General features: G+C 45.5%; 1 protein-coding gene across 2 annotated transcripts in view; it reads left to right on the plus strand.

Annotated features, from left to right (window-relative positions):
- Positions 1-18,959, plus strand: part of ATL2 (atlastin GTPase 2) — an 837,115-nt gene that overhangs the window by 546,822 nt on the left and 271,334 nt on the right. The window lies entirely within an intron of this gene.

Below are 18,959 nucleotides of genomic sequence, written 5' to 3' on the forward strand. Positions count from 1 at the left end.
CACTTTTGTAATGGCCCACCTGTTTACAGGTATGGCAATAAGGTTTCTTCTGTTCTGAAGGAGTGTTCTGGGACCCACCACCCTTGTTGGAGTTTTGGGGCCCTAGGGAAGTCTTCTCTGTGGATTTATCCCCACCCTTCTCTTGAGGCTTGGTTGATTCCTTTTTCTGGTCACCACCCTGGTTTTTAGGCCTAACCCTGGTTCTGACCCATTTGTCTGCCCTCTTACCCAATTCCTGTGGAGAGGTCAACTCAGAGTCTACCAGGTGCTGATGTAATAACTGGTTCTGACAATTATTTAAGATTTGCTCCCTCATAATTAGATTATACAATCCTTTAAAATCAGTAACCTTACTACCCAGTAGCCAGCCTTCAAAAGCCTTAGTGGCACAATCAACAAAGTCAGTCCAATCTTGAGACTGAGTTTTCTGGGTGTCTCTGAACAGCATCCTGTATTGTTCAGTGGTTAAACCAAACCCATCAACCAGTACATTTTTCAAGACTTGGTAATTGTTAGCATCCTCCACCCTTGTGGTGAGGAGCTTATCTCTACCTTTACCATCAAAGGAGAGCCACAAGATAGCTGCCCACTTACTTTGGGGAACACCCTGCACAGTGCAGGCTCTCTCCAAAGCAGTAATCCATTTGTGGATGTCATCCCCTTCTTTAAAGGGGGGCACTATCTTATTCAGGTGCTTTGTATCAAAACTCCTTTCCCTATTGCTAGGTTTATTGCTGCCACCAGTGGGAACTAGCCCACATAATTCTTGCTCTCTAGCAAGGGCAAGTCTCTCTTTGGCCAGGGCAAGTTCTTCCCTTTCAATCCTCAGTTTGACTGCCCTTTCTTCAGCTTCATACACTCTCCTCTTAGGGGAAGACATTCCTCTGTGAGAAGAGTTGAGAGAGCCATTGGTTCGAAAGGATCTGCTAGAGCCTCTTGATAGAGACCTAACTCGTCCATTCCCAATGTTAAGCTGACCTGAGAGTGGGCCCAGGAGTTCCCCAGTACCAAGCTCATGTCTGCTTAAGTTGGACCTGCTTAGTCTGCTGACTTCTACCTGTCCCTTATCTGCCTCATCCCCTGATAACTCATCCTCATCCTCAGCAACATCTGCCTCAAGGAGGGGATGGATATCAAAGGGACCCTGTAAGGAGGGCAAACTTCCATCTGGATTAGAAGGGTCTGGGTTACCAGCCCTACTGGCATCATAAGCCTCTAAGAGACCAATCAGAAAGGAAGTGGTGGGGTTAGACCCCTGTTTTAGTTTCCTGAGAGTACACACTTGTCTCATCTCATGGAAGCTAAGAGCAGTATATTTTGAAGGGATGACCTGTGGAGGGTCAACTGACACAAGGGGAGACTCAGTGTTTCCTCCTGTGGCCGACATACTGCTTCTAGTGTGGTGTAAGTGATGCACCTACCTACACTATGTGTTACCTACTGATCCCTTGCTAAGAGTTGCAGCCAAGGTGTGCTAAGCCTTGAGGAGCTACAACAGCTGGTTCAGTAGAACTCAGAGTATTCTAAGCTTTAGTTATATGTACCTAACAGTACTTATGTGATCTTTCAACAAGATATTCTTAGGATACGTGTGGTAAAACAACAGCAAGCTCAAATCCCAACCGCTGCTCACCAATGTGAGAAGGTGGCCTGATATGCAGTGCTCACTATTCTAGTGAACACTATGTATCAGTCCAGCAACCCTTATTGATGATTGGTTGTAAGTCAACCTTATAGACCAGCTATCCTAGTAGCGTGGATACGAGCAGTCTAAGGCTAAAGACTCGAGAGGGCGCGTTAAGCCAGCTGTTTACCACACATATACCCCTTGAATACCAAGTGAAAGGACACCACACAAGTGTTATGAAAATAAACAGTTATTTATTTAAAGATCACAACAGCCCTGTACTCTTTATGAGGACAGGGTACTAAGCACAAACCAAAACTCTTACAAAAATACTTAAGTTAGCACAGTATATACAAATGCCCGAGGGGCACGGAAAACCATATACTCTGAAAGTGGAATGCGAAATTCCTAGCAGGTAAGTACAGTACTAATAGCTTTTGGAATCGCTAGGACTTGACTAGGGAATCGTTAGATTATGTCTAGGAGGCCTAGGGGACTCGGGTGCAGTGTGTGCACTCTCACGCGAGATGCGGGACAAGAGTCTATGGTAGCTAGGAATTAGAAAGTTAGTGTTCTCGGGCGAACCCGACCTGGTAGGGAGAAAACGAAAGTAGATTCTGACCCTTGGATAGTGAGGCTATGCTGGGGCACCGAAATGCCGAAGTTACCTAGCCCAGGGGCTGCAGCTGCATAGGTCTGAAAAGACGTCGGGAATCCTCGTAGACGGACCAGGAGCCGGAAGAAAAGATGCTGGCCGGTGACCAGTGAAGAAAGTTCAGTCGGATCCAAGCCTGGATCTTGAAGATAGATGACACCTGAAAGCAGAGGGGACCAAGTTCGAGACTACTAGCCAGTAGTCAGTGGGCACCAGGAGGGCACCGGATGGTAGCCACCTCGACTAGGTGAGTGGGTGACGCTTGACTCGAAGATCTCACGGACCAGGAGGCGTTGTCGGCGACCAGGATGGAGGATCGAGCTGTCCCACGAAGATAGAAGCTGTCGGCGTCGCTGGACCCAGGATTGGGCAACAAAGCCTTGGCAAATTCAAGCCCACGCGGTGGACCTAAAATGGCGTCTGGAGTGGACCAGGAGGGTCCGGGGTGCCTCTCTTGAAGAAGGAAGCAAAGGCCAGCCTGGAGCAACCAGACCAGCAGTCGTGAAGTCGTTGGGCGTCGTTCAGAGGGCCACAAGCCAGCCGGCTAGTAGCCAAACAACGCGGTGCACAGCAAACAGCAGAAGGGCCCCACGCAGATCGTGGAGATGCAGGGGGGCTGATCTTGGGTGCTGGAGCTGCGCAGGGTCGGGGCTTCTCGGACCCCAAAGCACTCACCAGTGGAGGACACGGTGGGCTTGCAGTAAAGATGTCGTGCAGTCTTGGCGATCGTCGGTCCCTTGAGGTCTCGTCGCACTCACGGTTCTCAGCTGGGCTGTAGAGGTGAGTAGAGGTCAGAGGTGCCAGGGAAGCCGGGTCTCGTCGAGCTGGGTCGTCGGATTCGTGATGAAGGACTTGCAGCAGACCGCAGTGTTCTTTAGGATGGTGCCTGCGGATGCAGGGTGACTACTCCTTAGCCACAAGGGAGAATCTTGAAGAAGAAATCGTGAAGTCCTTTCGAAGAAAGTGGTATCTTGATTCCAAAGATGATCTAATTTTAACAGGGGGCCCGCTCCCATCTTTATACTAAAAAAGGGGGCTGACCCGGTGACTAGGTCCTGCCTATGGGTGGGACTAGGTGGGGGGTGGTTACACCCCTCAGCCATGCCGGACTTCCCCAGGCCAGGGGCTGGTGTGCCCCTGGAACTGGTTCAGACCGGCCTATGCGTAGTGAGCACCGGGGTGCCACTCAGCAGTCACCTTCCTGTAAAGCCCTGCCTACCCAGGATACACAAAACCATGTCTGGGACGGTGCTAGCACCGCCCCTGACAGGAAACCCTTTGTCCAGGCTCCCCTCGCTGGAAGGACTCCCAGCTGTAGGGGGTCAGACTCGTGTCTGTGGTGGCAGCATCCATTTTGTGGAGCTGAGGCTTCAGTTAACTTTAACCGGGGTTCACAGTTACATACATGTCGTGTCCCTCTAGAAGGGTGGAATGCTAACCCCGTCGCCAGAATTGGCGAGGGGTTAGTATTCCAATTCGTATGACACCTTACTCGACATGTTTTGATAAAGCAATACCAAAGATAGCATTTAACCGCGAGGATTATAATGCACTTAAGAGTATATGGTATGCGATATCATGGAGCAGCTATTAGGACTTGATTCCGCAAGCTGCAGACAGGCTCAGCTCATGCCAGAGCACCATCTCACACGATTCCAAGCACTCTGCCTTCAGGATTGTCAAGGCCTGCCATAGGAGTGACTGATAGGAATCTGTGTGTCCATGTTAGGGTTAGGTATAGGTATACTACACCTACAGCAAAGGGTGATTACACGACTTTGCCCCAGCTGTCATGCAGCCAGTTGTGTCAAATTTAGGAGGCCAGCCAGGGGTGGCACAATACATGCTGCAGCCCCTGGCAGCCCTGGGTACACCTATGCCCTGAGTTACAGGGTCTGATAGGGTGGCCCAGTACCAATTGGAAATGTACCTAGGGTACATGGAATCCATTTTAAAGAGAGAGCAGTAGGCCTGGGGTCCTGATTGGCAGGGTCCCAGGTCGACTATGTCCAAAACCAGCTAAAACACAGGGCAAAAAGTTGGGGGCAACCATAGTCAGGATGTACCTTCCTACAACCGGTAACAAGATCATAAAACAACCTGTATAGGTACTGATGCACAGGACCATAGGACCAAAAAAGGTGGCCCAGCCCAGCCTCTCCCGGCCACAAACGGTCCCGCCCTTATCCCGGGCTTCTCCCGGCACCCGGGGAGATGACGCCGATTATATGCGCCTCCAGGCGCGTTGCGTTCGTTGGTGGCTTCCTGCCGCTAGGTCTCACGGGAGATGTAGTCCTCGCGGTCCTCCCCCCAACTGTGGCCGCGCTCCAAGCAAGAGAGCAGCGGCGGCAGGGGAAGTCCAGCGGCAATGTCCCCAGCGCTCAGGGCGCGGTAAAATCACCAGGAAAGAAAAGCCCTCAGCTACGTGTCCGCGTCTGCCTCAATGCTCCCCAGCCACCAGGTGAGACCCCCGCTTCCCCGGGAGAAGACTCCGATTATATGCGCCTCCAGGCGCGTTGCGTTCGTTGGCGGCTTCCTGCTGCTAGGGCTCACGGGAGATGTAGTCCTTGCGATCCTCCCACCCCCCCCCCCCCCCATCTGCGGCCGCACTCCAAGCAAGAGAGCAGCAACGGCAGGGGAAGTCCAGCTGCAATGTCCCCAGCGCTCAGGGCGCGGTAAAATAACCAGGAGTGGGCACTAGGAAAGAAAAGCCCTCCGCTACGTGTCCGTGTCTGCCTCAATGCTCCGCAGCCACCAGGTGAGACCCCCGCTTCCCTGGGAGAAGACGCCTCCAGGCGCATTGCGTTCGTTGGCGGCTTCCTGCCGCCAGGGCTCACGGAGATGTAGTCCTTGCGGTCCTCCCCCCAACTGCGGCCGCGCTCCAAGCAAGAGAGCAGCGGCAGCAGGGGAAGCCCAGCGGAAAAATCCCCAGCGCCCAGGGCGCGGTAACATAACCAGGAGTGGGCACCATGAAAGAAACCCCTCAGCTACGTGTCAACGTCTGCCTCAATGCTTCGCAGCCACCAGGTGAGACCGGGCAGGCAGGGGAGAACGTTGCCAAACTACCCCATCTGAGGGGAGGCAGGAACACTAACGCCAAGTGATAAGTCCCAGGTCCAAGGCAGAAGACAGACTCTGTGCTTTTCTGTGAACTTTCTTCTGGTTTAGAAAATGCCGTGCTTGAAGCGCTATTCATTCTTGTGGCAGGAGTCCTCTAGTGTCGACGGTCTACAGAATTATCTGCCTTAATACAAGCTCTGCATCTGAAGTGTTTAGTACTTTCTTTTTTTGTGAGACGGGGACAATTCAGGTCATTCTACTAAGAGGTGATGCTTTTGTTTCATTGTTTATCAATCAATTAAAACATTTCAAATGGGTAAACTTAGGATTTGTTCGTGGAACGTCTGTGGACTCAATAATAAGAAAAAAAGAGGCATATGCACACAAATAATTCAGAGTATGAGGTTAGATTTACTTTGTCTACAGGAGACACACCTGACATGGAATGCTAGGCGATGGCTTAATGATTTGGGCATGCAAGTATTAGGATGCACTCGTCAAGGGACTACTACAAGGGGGGTGGCAATACTTATGAAAAGAGGCTTGGGGTGCTGTAAACGTATTAAAACTGATCAGTATGGTAGATGGGTTAAAATGGAAATCTCTATAGAGAGTAATCTCTGGACCATTTGTTCGATCTATGGTCCAAATTTGGATGATCCTGATATTATACATTTTCTTAGTATAGAATTAGCTGGTTGGCCTGCTCCCTTATTTTTTTGTGGAGATTTTAATATTCATCTTGAGGGAGATTTCGATATCCGGTCTGATATGACGTATGGTGGGGAAACACCAGTTACAACGGATGGATCGCATCGCGCTGCCATCGCAACGCGACTATTACATCGCAACGCAAGTTATCCCGACGCATGCTACTACATCGCATTCACATACACATCGCTAGCGATTACATCGCTAGTGATGTCTATGTGAATGCAAACATGCTCGCAGATGTCAATATTTAATATTACATTGTAATATTAGTAGCGAAGAAACGGGTGTCAAATACATTAGTAAACATGTAACAGGCTATAACAATAAATTCATAAACCTGGAACCGAACAGGCTTGCAGATGTCAATATTTAAAAAAGAACAAGGCTCAACCGAACATGCTCGCAGATGTCAATATTACATTATAATAAACATGAAACTGGTGTCAAAGAAACGTGTTTTTGTATGTGTAATCGCCGCACAAGGCAAAGGGAGAGGATGTGGTCTGACGGCTGGATGGATGGATGCATGGTAGATGCATTAATGATGTGATAGTGGATGGTGGGTGGGTGGATGGCTGAATGAATAGAGTTTATCAGCAGTATGCTGCACTAAGACAGTGTTCTGCTCCATAGTGGTAACGACCCATAACAGGTGATACATGAGTGTGCTGCATTACATAGCAAACAATAATTAGAACCCATAACTCCCCGCCCTGGGCAATCCGAAAACCTTGATCTCCCAAACATGGAAAAAATTGTCACATAGTTGGGTGCTCCTGGGTGCATGGTTATGCACTTTGAAGTCATCAAGGAGCCAGACAATGGGGGTGGCCAGTGTGTCTCCAGTCCATACCACATGCACAATGGGGGTGGCCAGTGCGTCTCCAGTCCGTACCACATGCGGGCTGCTAAAAGTACCTTTACTAAGTTTGGCAGGAAAACCCATTAATTTCATATAATTCCATATTCTACTGTAGAATGTCTTTTGAGGCGCGTAACTTCTTTATCGCCAGAAGCATTCATAGAATCTCATCAGCTGTTAATGGAATTATGACTGGAAGAACGGACGAGGTTGCACTGCCATTGCAGTGAGCGGGGTCCACATCCGAGATTTCATTTTCCGAAGGCTGCATCGTTGATGATCTATGATCCAACCACAGGGCAACTGCCACCGACAAGGCCTGAGCCCATTCTTCCCTGGCCTGTTCTGGGGTAGGGGCCCTGTAGGGTTGGAGGTCCTGGAACCACAGGCCCTACTGTTATGGTGCTTTTACCCCCTTATTTTAAAGCCAAGGAAGATTTTATTCTCCTTGGAGATTTTAATATTCACACTGACCTACCTAATCACCCAGACACAATTTCCCTGCTCTCTGATCTTTTGATATTAGGACTGAAAATCCAGAATAGTGGCCCAACGCACTTGGGTGGACATACCCTGGATCTCATTCTAACTAACTGCCCTAAAATAAAATGCTGTTCTCCTACCCCTGTTAGTTGGTCTGATCACTACATGGTAGAATTCACCCTACTAGGTCTTCATTTGCCACATCAAAAGCCACTCCCTGCAATATGGCGTAGACAATGGCATAAAATAACCTTTGAAGGACTTCAGAAGGCTTGGAAAGAACCCTCTGTCTCTGTGAACGACAATGTTGAAATAGGTCTCATTAAGTTTAATAAAGCTCTTTTAGAGGCAGTGGATTCGCTTGCACCTTTGAAATTGCACAAACAGTATCCCAAATGTAAGCAGGAAGTATGGTACTCAGAAGAATTGAGGGTAGAGAAACAGGGGTGTAGAAAGTTGGAGAAAGACGCGCACACCCAGTAGTAGAAAGTCGTACTTGGAGGCCCTAGCTAACTATCATAAAAATATAAAATTGGCTAGGAAAAACAGTCTTGCTTTACAATTAGCGGATGCAGTGAACTCCTCTAGAGAACTTTATAAAATTCTACAATCATTTGTAAAACCTGTGGCCTGCGAAAGCCCTGATGATTTTACACAAATCTTATGCAATGACATCTCCGCATTTTTCCCGAACAAAATAGTCTATATATGAGAAAATAGCACAACACTCAAACTTTAAGAGCAATGCTGACTCTTTTTCTTCTCGGAAACCAAAGAATGAAAGCAGCCGATTTACTACGATCCCGGAGGTTAGTTTGTCTGAGGTCACGGCTCTGTATAGTCAAATTAAATAAGGATCCCCAACCGATCTCCTGCCCGCTAAAATGATAGCTCCTCTGGGAAGCCTGCTCTCCCCAGGTTTTCGAACATTAATCAACCTCTCTCTTAAGGAAGGGCAAGTGCCCAGTGTCTGGAAAAAGGCTATTGTGAACCCTATCCGTAAAAACTCGACGTTGCCATGGTCCGACTTGAACAACCTCCGCCCGATCTTCCTCTTGCCCCATCTGAGTAAGAGGACTGAGACACATGTCAATACACATGTGTCCAAATACATCGAGGCAGCGGACGGTCTGGACCCTTCTCAATCGGGGTTCAGACCTAATCACAGCACCAAATCAGCTCTCGTCTCCGTGACCGATACCATCCGGATGGCACAGGATAGAGGAGGCTCCATGATTCTGGTGCTGTTGGATTTGTCCTCTGCCTTCGACACTGTGTCACATGACATTCTTATCAGTTGTCTGAAGAGGGTAGGGATAGGCGGAACTGCTCTGGCATGGCTAGAAAGTTTTATTACTGGCCGCTCACAAAGTGTTCGACTGGGCTCCCATTTATCCATCTCTAGGGAGCTCACCAAGGGGGTTCCACAGGGCTCATGCCTAAGCCCCACATTGTTCAATGTGTTTGTGCCCCCCTTGGCTGAAATTGTGAGAGAATATGGGTTCACACTGATATCATACGCAGATGATACCCAGCTTATGTTCCCTTTTCAGACAATGACGCCAGTAGTTAAAAACTCCTTCGCTGCAGGAATGAGAGTTGTATCCAACTGGATGACCTCCAATTGCCTGCAATGTAATGTGGGCAAGACGGAGGTCATGCTCTTCGGAGAGGCCCCGCTTCTGTGGTCACATGAGTGGTGGCCTCCCGACCTAGGCTCTGCCCCCTGTCCCAAAGAGACCGTAAAAAACTTGGGGGTCCGACTTGATCAATCTTTGATACTCAAAGATCATGTCAATCAGGTAACGGGATCTTGTCTTAGGGTCATTGTACTCCTGAGAAGGGTGTTCCCCTATCTAGCGGACAGCCATAGGAAGACCTTAGTTCAGGCATTGGTAATCAGTAGACTAGACTACTGTAATGGGTTGCTCATTTCTGCCAATGAGGAGCAACTTGGCAGGATACAGGTAACCCAGAATACAGCTGCTAGACTGATCCTGAGCGTTCCATCTAGATCCCCTTCTCGTCTCCTGTTGAACAAACTACATTGGCTGCCTATTCGCCAGAGGGTGAAATTCAAGATATGCTGTACAATTCATAAATGCCTGTTTGGCATTGGTCCAAAGTACCTATCAGAAAAATGTAGACCTTATGAGCCAGGTCGCTCTCTGCGCTCTCAGAATCAATCTTTGCTTCAGGTACCACGGATCAAAAAGGAAAGACAGGGAGGCAGAGCTCTCTCTTATAGAGGCCCCACCCTCTGGAACTCCCTGCCCCTTACTCTTAGGCAAAATCCCAATTTAACCACTTTTTGGAAATGTTTAAAGACTCATCTGTTCCTGACCATGTAGACATTTTCTCTCCATGCCCTGATTGACTTTATTTGGATATAGCTTTGGTAAGTACAAAAGCGCGGAGATACCCCCGATAAATGGTATTTCAAGGAACCTGTTGGTGGATGGCATCGTGGTCGCGCTGTGGTGGCAGAAACCTCATAGCTACGCTGCTCCACCCAGTCCCAGGCAGAACCTGGTTTTGTAAAGGAGTAGGTCCTATTGTTGACATCACTTTAAGTCTGGCAGGGAATAGCAGAGTAGAGAGCAGGACCAACGGGTGTTAAAGGAACGTGTTTTTGTATGTGAAATTGCCGCACAAGGCAAAGGGAGAGGATGTGGTCTGACGGCTAGCTCTGCCGACTTTGGTGCTGGCAACCAAGGTTCGAGCCTCCATTGCGATGCCAACGTGATTTAAAAAACATTGCACAATGGATAGAATGGATTGATAAACAATAATATTTAATAAACATGGAAACAACGTATGATTTCATGTGCAGAGGCTTGCAGATGTTAATATATGGATGATGATGACTGATGATTGAATGGTGCATGCAGGAATGAATGATGGCTGGATTTATGATGGATGAATGATTGTTGGGTGCATGCATGATGGGTGGATGGTGGATGGATGGGTGGATTCATGAATGATGTATGGATGCATGCATGATGGGTGGATGCATGGTGGGTGCATGGATGGGTGGATGCATGAATGATGTAGGGTGGATGAATACATGGATGGATGGATGCATGCATGATGGGTGGATGCATGATAGATGAGTGATTGTAGGGTGCATGCATGGGTGCATGCATGATGGGTGGATGCTGGGTGGGTGGGTGGGTGGGTGGATGGATGGGTGGATGCATGAATGATGTATGGATGGATGCATGGATACATGCATTGTGGATGGATGGATGGGTGGATGCATGAATGATGTATGGATGCAGGGTGGATTGAAGGGTGGGTGGATGGATGGGTGGGCGGATGGGTGGGTGGGCGGGTGGATGGATGCATGCAATGATGGGTGGATGCATGATGGATAGATGCATGAATGATGGATGCAAGATGGATGGGTGGGTGGTGAAAATACACGACTTTGGTAAAAATAACAAGCAAATAAATAGATGAAGGCAACTCCAACAATGACTTTGGTGTGGAATTCTTGAGAAATAGTTTTCACAACAGTGTGTAAACTGCAGGGCCACACCGAAGGGGAGAGGATGTGGTCTGACGGCTCATCATGAGCCCTGGCTGCCTTGTGCATCACAGATCATGTTAACTCTGTGCTCGGTGCGCCCTAACAAAGTGCATCACTTCGTCGGGGATCAGGAAGGCAAAACAGATTGATTTAATTACCCTTTAGAGGGCCGTGTTTTAAAACCACAGAATATCATTTGACACAGCTGCAGCTATTGGCTCTCGGATGGCCCTGCAGTGTTTACGCGCTCCTCCCATGGAAAGGAATGTACATCAAAAATAATGAGGAGGCAGGAAGAGCAGTGAATTGAAATGAATCGCTGGCTGTCCATGGATAAAATCTTTACGTGAGGCTCCTGCGCCCACTCCTCCATCCCTCTCACACACCCACGCTCATTTACATCAAATACTCTTGTCCTCTGAAATATGGAGCTGTGTGCTTAGCAGTACTAATTCAGACAGGACAATTATCGCACTTTGGAAATAAAATATGTTAGTAAATTAATTGGATACAATCTAATGTATAGGGGGCATGGCCCGCACTTTAGAGCACACGATAAACCGGTGTCTGTCAGGAACTTTCAGAGCGGGGTTTCTGGCAGGAACTCTCCTCATGCAGTTTACTTCGACTTCGCCCCCAGAACTACGAGAATGCAAAGCACGCGTTGTAGTGACGTGCGATGTAGGCGCCTACGATATTGCAGCCTTGCCTATAGGAATGCATGCATTTGCATTGTAAAGGCGTGCAATATAACAGAGGGCGAAGTGTTGCCCTTTGCGATGTCTTAGCCGCGGTGTTAAATCCCGCGATGTGTTGGTGCGCGATGTAGGATCATACATCCCGTATGGTGGGCTAAAGAAAAAGACTTATAAAGCATTGAGAGGTTTAGTAAACGAGTTTGGGCTGTGTGATGTTGGGTTTGCAAAAAGTACTACTCCATCGGGCTTTACTTTCTTTTCAGCCCCTCACCAGAAATTCGTACATCTGGACTATTTTTTTGTCACCTCTAGACTTATTAGTAATATCAAGTATGAGATTTTTCCCAGAATAATATTGGATCACAATCCTATATTGATAGAGATTAAGACAGAGACAGGCACCATACCCAATCCGACTTCTTGGACGTTTGAGCGTAAATTGCTGGCAGACCCGCTATATATTGAGTATATGGGTAACTGAATAAAGGAATTTTTTAAATGTAATCGAGGGTCTGCATCAATCCAAATAGTATGGGATGCTTTTAAAGCAGCTGTGTGTGGAGAGACTGTCTTTATCTATTAATAAGCAAAAAACCTCTCGGGACAAACTTGTTTCTTATTATAAGGCAGTGCAGGAGTGGGAAGCCAAATTAGCCACAGCTATTAATTCCTCGCAAGATACTGAACATATTAAATCTAGCCTTGCCATACATAAATCCAGGCTGTATGAGATCTTTGCTATGAGGCTAGCTGAACAGGTGGCAGCTTTTTGCTCGCAAGTGTATGAAGTTATACAAGTCAGTGTGGTCACGACAGCGCATTTGCGAAAGATATGGACCACAGGTACCATCAGGCCACGGGGGTGGCCGCGCCCTTCTGAGGCGTGACTTCATGAAGTTAAATGTTGCACTGAAAAATTGCCGTGCTATCCTGAGCATTGTCCAATGCCTGAGGAAGTGCTCTATGCAGGAAACGCGTCAGGCAGGACATCAATTTGCTGCGAGTCCAGGTTTCTACACGCTGTTGTCTGAACTGAATAAATGTGACATAAGTTTATCTTCGTGGGAGGCTCCCTTCATTTTGACAGGCAACTGTTTTGGAGATATATATATATATATATATATATATATATATATATATATATATATATATATATATATTATGTTCTAACTGCAAAGGGTGATGGATGATGTAGAAATGTGTATATAATTGTAAATTATAGGTTGAATACAGATAATAAATCATTATATTATGCATTGTCTAGAACACATCCACACATTATCTTATACTTCATAATTTCTAAAAAAAAATGCAGCAGACATCATTCTTCTTTGTTGTCACGTTGGTAAATGTTGTAGATAGTGAATACCTACAAATATCATATTGTTTTGGGAACTATTCCCTCCCTCCCTTCCCTACTTCGTTTTTCTTATACAGGTTAGTGAGAGTACTTTACTGAAACAATCGAAATTTAACATCGAATTACTGTATATAGAAGGAATTTGATCTGATTGTAAATACTTTATTTTTATTTTTATTGGTTCAGGGTTACCTTTGTACTTCACGTAAATTGTATATATTCATGCGAAATGACTGCATGCATGTACCGGCCATGTGTCTACTATGCAGGGGTGGTGGTCTAGATGACCATGGAAATAGTAGAGGGTACTCACACTTATCACTGTATTTAAGTAAGGTCTAGACCAAGGGACTCTATGGTCCAGTTGAAGGCAGGAGCCGTAGACCGTCCATTTGATGCACTTTTCTTTTGCACTTGGTGTGTAAATAAAAGCGCGAAGAAACCATCTGTTGCTGTGCCGAGTCTTTGTCTACAAAGTTGTAGGGAGAAGAAGCTGTGGTAAAGACGAGACCAGCTGCTTCCAATGCCGCAACGTCCATAGCAAGGAGGGGGTTATCCGCTCGTGTCAAAGAAGCAAATTGACACCAAAATATTCCAGTACTCTATCCTTGCAGAATCCAGTCACCAAACCACGGACTCAGATACACAACGCGGACCCATTTTCTTCGTGCGTTTCTTATTTATTTAAAGTTTTTTCCGCCCTGCATCAGTATGCCGCCATGACGCGTTTCGGTCCGACCTGGACCTTGATCACATAACGCGTTACTCATGCACCGGTGCCAAATTTAAAGTGCAAGGTTACACAAAATTGTAAACAGCTGTGACATTACAGAAATAGAACTGAAAAACAGACTATGTAACGCACAATGTATATACAACAGACTGCAAAAGGAATACATAGACAATCCAGTGGAATGTACAAGTTAAAATCACACATTTACAGATAATTTCATAAATGTACACCTTCATATATGTAAAAAATATATATACATCTCAGTAAGAAAATATATATATATCTTTCAATAAAAAAATAGACATTTTGAGTGCATGGAACCTTAATTAATTTACGGAACACAAACCACATAATAATAATAATATGCAGCAAAGCCACTGGTCACACACTATACGTGCGTCCTTCCGCAGTCTGTAATATGCTGTTTACATTAATACTGCCCCAGTGGGCGAGCACTTAAACAAAATTAGGCATCCTGATCCTAGAATTGGATGATCGATTTTATCAGCTGCCTGAATTATTTAGGCGAGAAATTTCGTGATAAATTAACAGTGAATCAGTGAAAAAAATAAAATCAAAAGTACTACATTCGATTACAACTAATAACCACCAATGTGTTCAGTGAGTAATTAAAAAAAAGACAATGCTTAGTTACATAGTTTTAACGCAGATGTATGTGTAGAGAGACATGTAGAGGCATTCTATAATGGATAAATGGAGAGTGTAGGCAGTGCCCTAGCAGTATATTTTCCCAAACAATGTTCCAAAACCACCTAGGCAATGCAAAGCTGACCAAACTTTCTATCACTACAAGGACAGTGAGACTAGATTTATATACATGTGTATAAGTCCTCCGTGGTGTTAAGACCATTTGGAACTTTGGAATTTAATTCCAAGATGTATCTGGTCTCCAACACTCTTAAGGCACTATCCCTGTTTCCCCCTTTGCGCGATGAAGGTATACAATCAATGGCAAAGTACTGAAGCAGAGTGTTGTCACTGCCATGTTTGGCTTCGAAATGCCGTGCTACCGGGTATGTTTGGTCCTTGTTATTAATGGCCCGGAGGTGTTGAAGGATCCTCATGTGCACGGGTAGCTTAGTACTGCCAATATAGCGCAATGCGCAAGGGCATTCCAACACATAAACAACGTATTCAGTTTTACATGTAATGCGTCGTTTGATTTTAACAGGTTGGGGCAAGAAAGGAGTACCAGCCCATATGAAGGCAGGCGTAGCTGGGGGAGAAGCAGGCCCCCATAGCTACCCCCCTTATTTGCTGGAAAATGGTGTTATCGAAAGTAAAATAGTTATGTTCCAAACATATTTTAATCATATCCACCGACATCTTATTGTGGAGAGAAAAGCATGCAGGTCTACGATTAAGGTAGTATTCAATCGCCCTGATCCCATCCCGATGACTGATAGAAGTGTAGAGGGATGTAACATCTATGGTAATTAAAATCAAATCATCAGACCAATTGTTGTCACTAATTTTTCTCAAGAAATCAGGTGTCCCTAACATAGGATGGTAATGTGAGCACCCATTCTTGTAAGAAAAAATCTACGTATTTGGAGGTGTTTTCAGTTAAACTCCCAATACCCGAGATTATGGGCCTGCCAGGAGGTTTTTCCATATTCTTATGCACCTTGGGAAGAAAATATATCGAAGGTACAGTAGGGTAATCATTGTGCCAAAAGAGGTATTCATCATTGCTGATTAATCCACTACTTTTCCATGCTAGTAATTTGCCATAATAATCCAACCAAGATGACTTCATTATTTGTAGATTACTCCGTTTATAACAAGAAACATCATTAAGTTGGCTGTAAGCCTCGTCCATATACATGGGTCTAGGCCAGAGAACAATGTTGCCCCCCCTGGTCAGAGTGTTTTATAACAAGTTCCTCACTGGCCTGTAACTTTTTCATCAATTCTATGTAGCACCTTTGTTTACAATTCATTTTAGTGTTACATTGATTAGTGACTCTGTAAAGATCTTTCAAATCCGAGGCAACCAGTTCATGAAAACGGTCTAAGTTATCATGCATCATGATTGGCAAAAAAATCGATTTTGGCTTGAATGGAGTTTTAGTAGTGCAACCAAAATCCATACCTTCCAACCCCAATGCACCAATGGGTTCAGTTTGATCTTCCTGAAGTTGCTGTAAGTCAAAGAATAAATTCACATCACCGGCAGATAATAAGGGTGGACTGGTTGCATATTGAGGAGTCTTAGTGCTGTCCTTATTTGCCTTCGTTTTGTGAAATTTTTGCAATTTTAATTTCCGGATAAATCGAAACACATCCATTCGGGTTTCAGAATAATTAAAATTGCTTTCAGGACTGAAAGAAAGGCCAAGAGAAAGTATCTGACATTCAGCCTTATTCAATGCGATGTCAGAAATGTTGATAACAGTATTAGCTGTGTCTTCAAAATTCATTTTCGGTTCCATCTGCCCTTCGTTGTTTTTTTCGGAGGTTTGCTTAAGTTTGCGCTGCCTCCTAGCCCCCCGCTTGGCGTTTGCGCGCCTTTTTGTTGCTGCTGTTTCTTCCGGGGTCTTAGCTTGTCTCTCCAGTCTTGGCAAAGTACATTCATTTCCTCTGCCCGGGACATAATTAAAACTCCGTCTTTTGGCTGGTTAGATGGACCGCTTTCCTCTTCGTTTTCACTTCCGCTGACAACACTTTGTTCAGAAGTAGAAGTGAGCGAGGGTGTGCTGTCACTCGCGGTGCTTTGCTTTGTGCGCTGAGTGGCTATGTTGTTTTTATTTTTAGCAGCGCCGTACCTTCGGGCAAATGTGAAGACATTACCATTCTGATAATCAAGTTTATCTCTATTAAATTTAAAAGCTTTGCGCTTTTTTATCGCATCCTCATCCTTTCGCAGTCTAATCAGCATATCCTCTCTCATTTTTTTTATATTCTCAGTCTCTTCAATAGCAGCTATTTCTACCTGTAATACATCAATTTGTGCTTGTAGTTTCAGTCTGTCGCTCGCTGCATATTTCACCAGTATTCTTATCAATTTAGCTGATGATTCGAGATTAGCATCCGCCCATTCTCCAAGCATGGCGGGGTCAGGGTTCTCATAGCTAGGCGCCAGAGTAATCCGCAACCCTCTGGGGACCCTGCCCACCTCCAAGTAGCGAGTTAATGACTTCTCCTCCCACCACTTGGACTGCTCGGCACGCATCAATTTCTCCAGGCGCCTAAATAAGTCTCTCACGCTAGTATTCACTGAAGGTGCAGTGTTCTGTTCCTGCACCGTCACAGTTGACCCCCCAGCCGGGGAATCATCAAAGATGTCGATCGCCGCCTCTTCTCGGCTACGTAACGCCTCCGCGGCCATGATGCAAAAACGGGCGATGGGAATTTAAACAGTGGGAGTTTTAAAGCACAATTGTCACTCCACACCCAGCACTCTCCTAACTGGATAGTCCGATATGTTCCTACCTCTCCAGATATCTTCAGGTCGCTCGGATTCAAACACTCCGTCCACCTCGATTCCGGCACCACAGGCAGGAACTTCTCCACGGTATCCAGGGGCTTCCGTGCGGCTCGCTCTTCACCAGAGCAAATGAGTACGTCCCGCCAAGACGAGACCAGCTGCTTCCAATGCCGCAACGTCCATAGCAAGGAGGGGTTATCCGCTCGTGTCAAAGAAGCAAATTGACACCAAAATATTCCAGTACTCTATCCTTGCAGAATCCAGTCACCAAACCACGAACTCAGATAGACAACGCGGACCCATTTTCTTCATGCGTTTCTTATTTATTTAAAGTTTTTTCCGCCCTGCATCAGTATGCCGCCATGATGCGTTTCGGTCCGACCTGGACCTTGGTCACATGACGTGTTACTCATGGACCAGTGCCAAATTTAAAGTGCAAGGTTACACAAAATTGTAAACAGCTGTGACATTACAGAAATAGAACTGAAAAACAGACTATGTGACGCACAATGTATATACAACAGACTGCAAAAGGAATACATAGACAATCCAGTGGAATGTACAAGTTAAAATCACACATATTTACAGATAATTTCATAAATGTACACCTTCATATATGTAAAAAATATATATACATCTCAGTAAGAAAATATATATATATCTTTCAATAAAAAAATAGACATTTTGAGTGCATGGAACCTTAATTAATTTAAGGAACACAAACCACATAATAATAATATGCAGCAAAGCCACTGGTCACACACTATACGTGCGTCCTTCCGCAGTCTGTAATATGCTGTTTACATTAGTACTGCCCCAGTGGGCGAGCACTTAAACAAAATTAGGCATCCTGATCCTAGAATTGGATGATCGATTTTATCAGCTGCCTGAATTATTTAGGCGAGAAATTTCGTGATAAATTAACAGTGAATCAGTGAAAAAAATAAAATCAAAAGTACTACATTCGATTACAACTAATAACCACCAATGTGTTCAGTGAGTAATTAAAAAAAGACAATGCTTAGTTACATAGTTTTAACGCAGATGTATGTGTAGAGAGACATGTAGAAGCATTCTATAATGGATAAATGGAGAGTGTAGGCAGTGCCCTAGCAGTATATTTTCCCAAACAATGTTCCAAAACCACCTAGGCAATGCAAAGCTGACCAAACTTTCTGTCTATCACTACAAGGACAGTGAGACTAGATTTATATACATGTGTATAAGTCCTCCGTGGTGTTAAGACCATTTGGAACTTTGGAATTTAATTCCAAGATGTATCTGGTCTCCAACACTCTTAAGGCACTATCCCTGTTTCCCCCTTTGCGCGATGAAGGTATACAATCAATGGCAAAGTACTGAAGCAGAGTGTTGTCACTGCCATGTTTGGCTTCGAAATGCCGTGCTACCGGGTATGTTTGGTCCTTGTTATTAATGGCCCGGAGGTGTTGAAGGATCCTCATGTGCACGGGTAGCTTAGTACTGCCAATATAGCGCAAGGGCATTCCAACACATAAACAACGTATTCAGTTTTACATGTAATGCGTCGTTTGATTTTAACATGTTGGGGCAAGAAAGGAGTATTATATTCCTTAACATTTTTGGCATGCTTGCAAGCTTTGCAATGAAAACATTTGAAAAAGCCTTTTTGTTTGGAAAGCCAGTTAGTGGGGGGTCTGATTTCAGGATTACATTTATCCAGGCTATTACCCATGGATCTGGCTTTACGAAAAGTTATTTGAGGGGTAGGGTTGTCCCTAAGTAAGTCCTCGCCTATAACTGGG

This window comes from Lissotriton vulgaris, chromosome 6, assembly GCF_964263255.1.
Source record: "Lissotriton vulgaris chromosome 6, aLisVul1.2, whole genome shotgun sequence".
Taxonomy (NCBI): Eukaryota; Metazoa; Chordata; class Amphibia; order Caudata; family Salamandridae; genus Lissotriton; species Lissotriton vulgaris.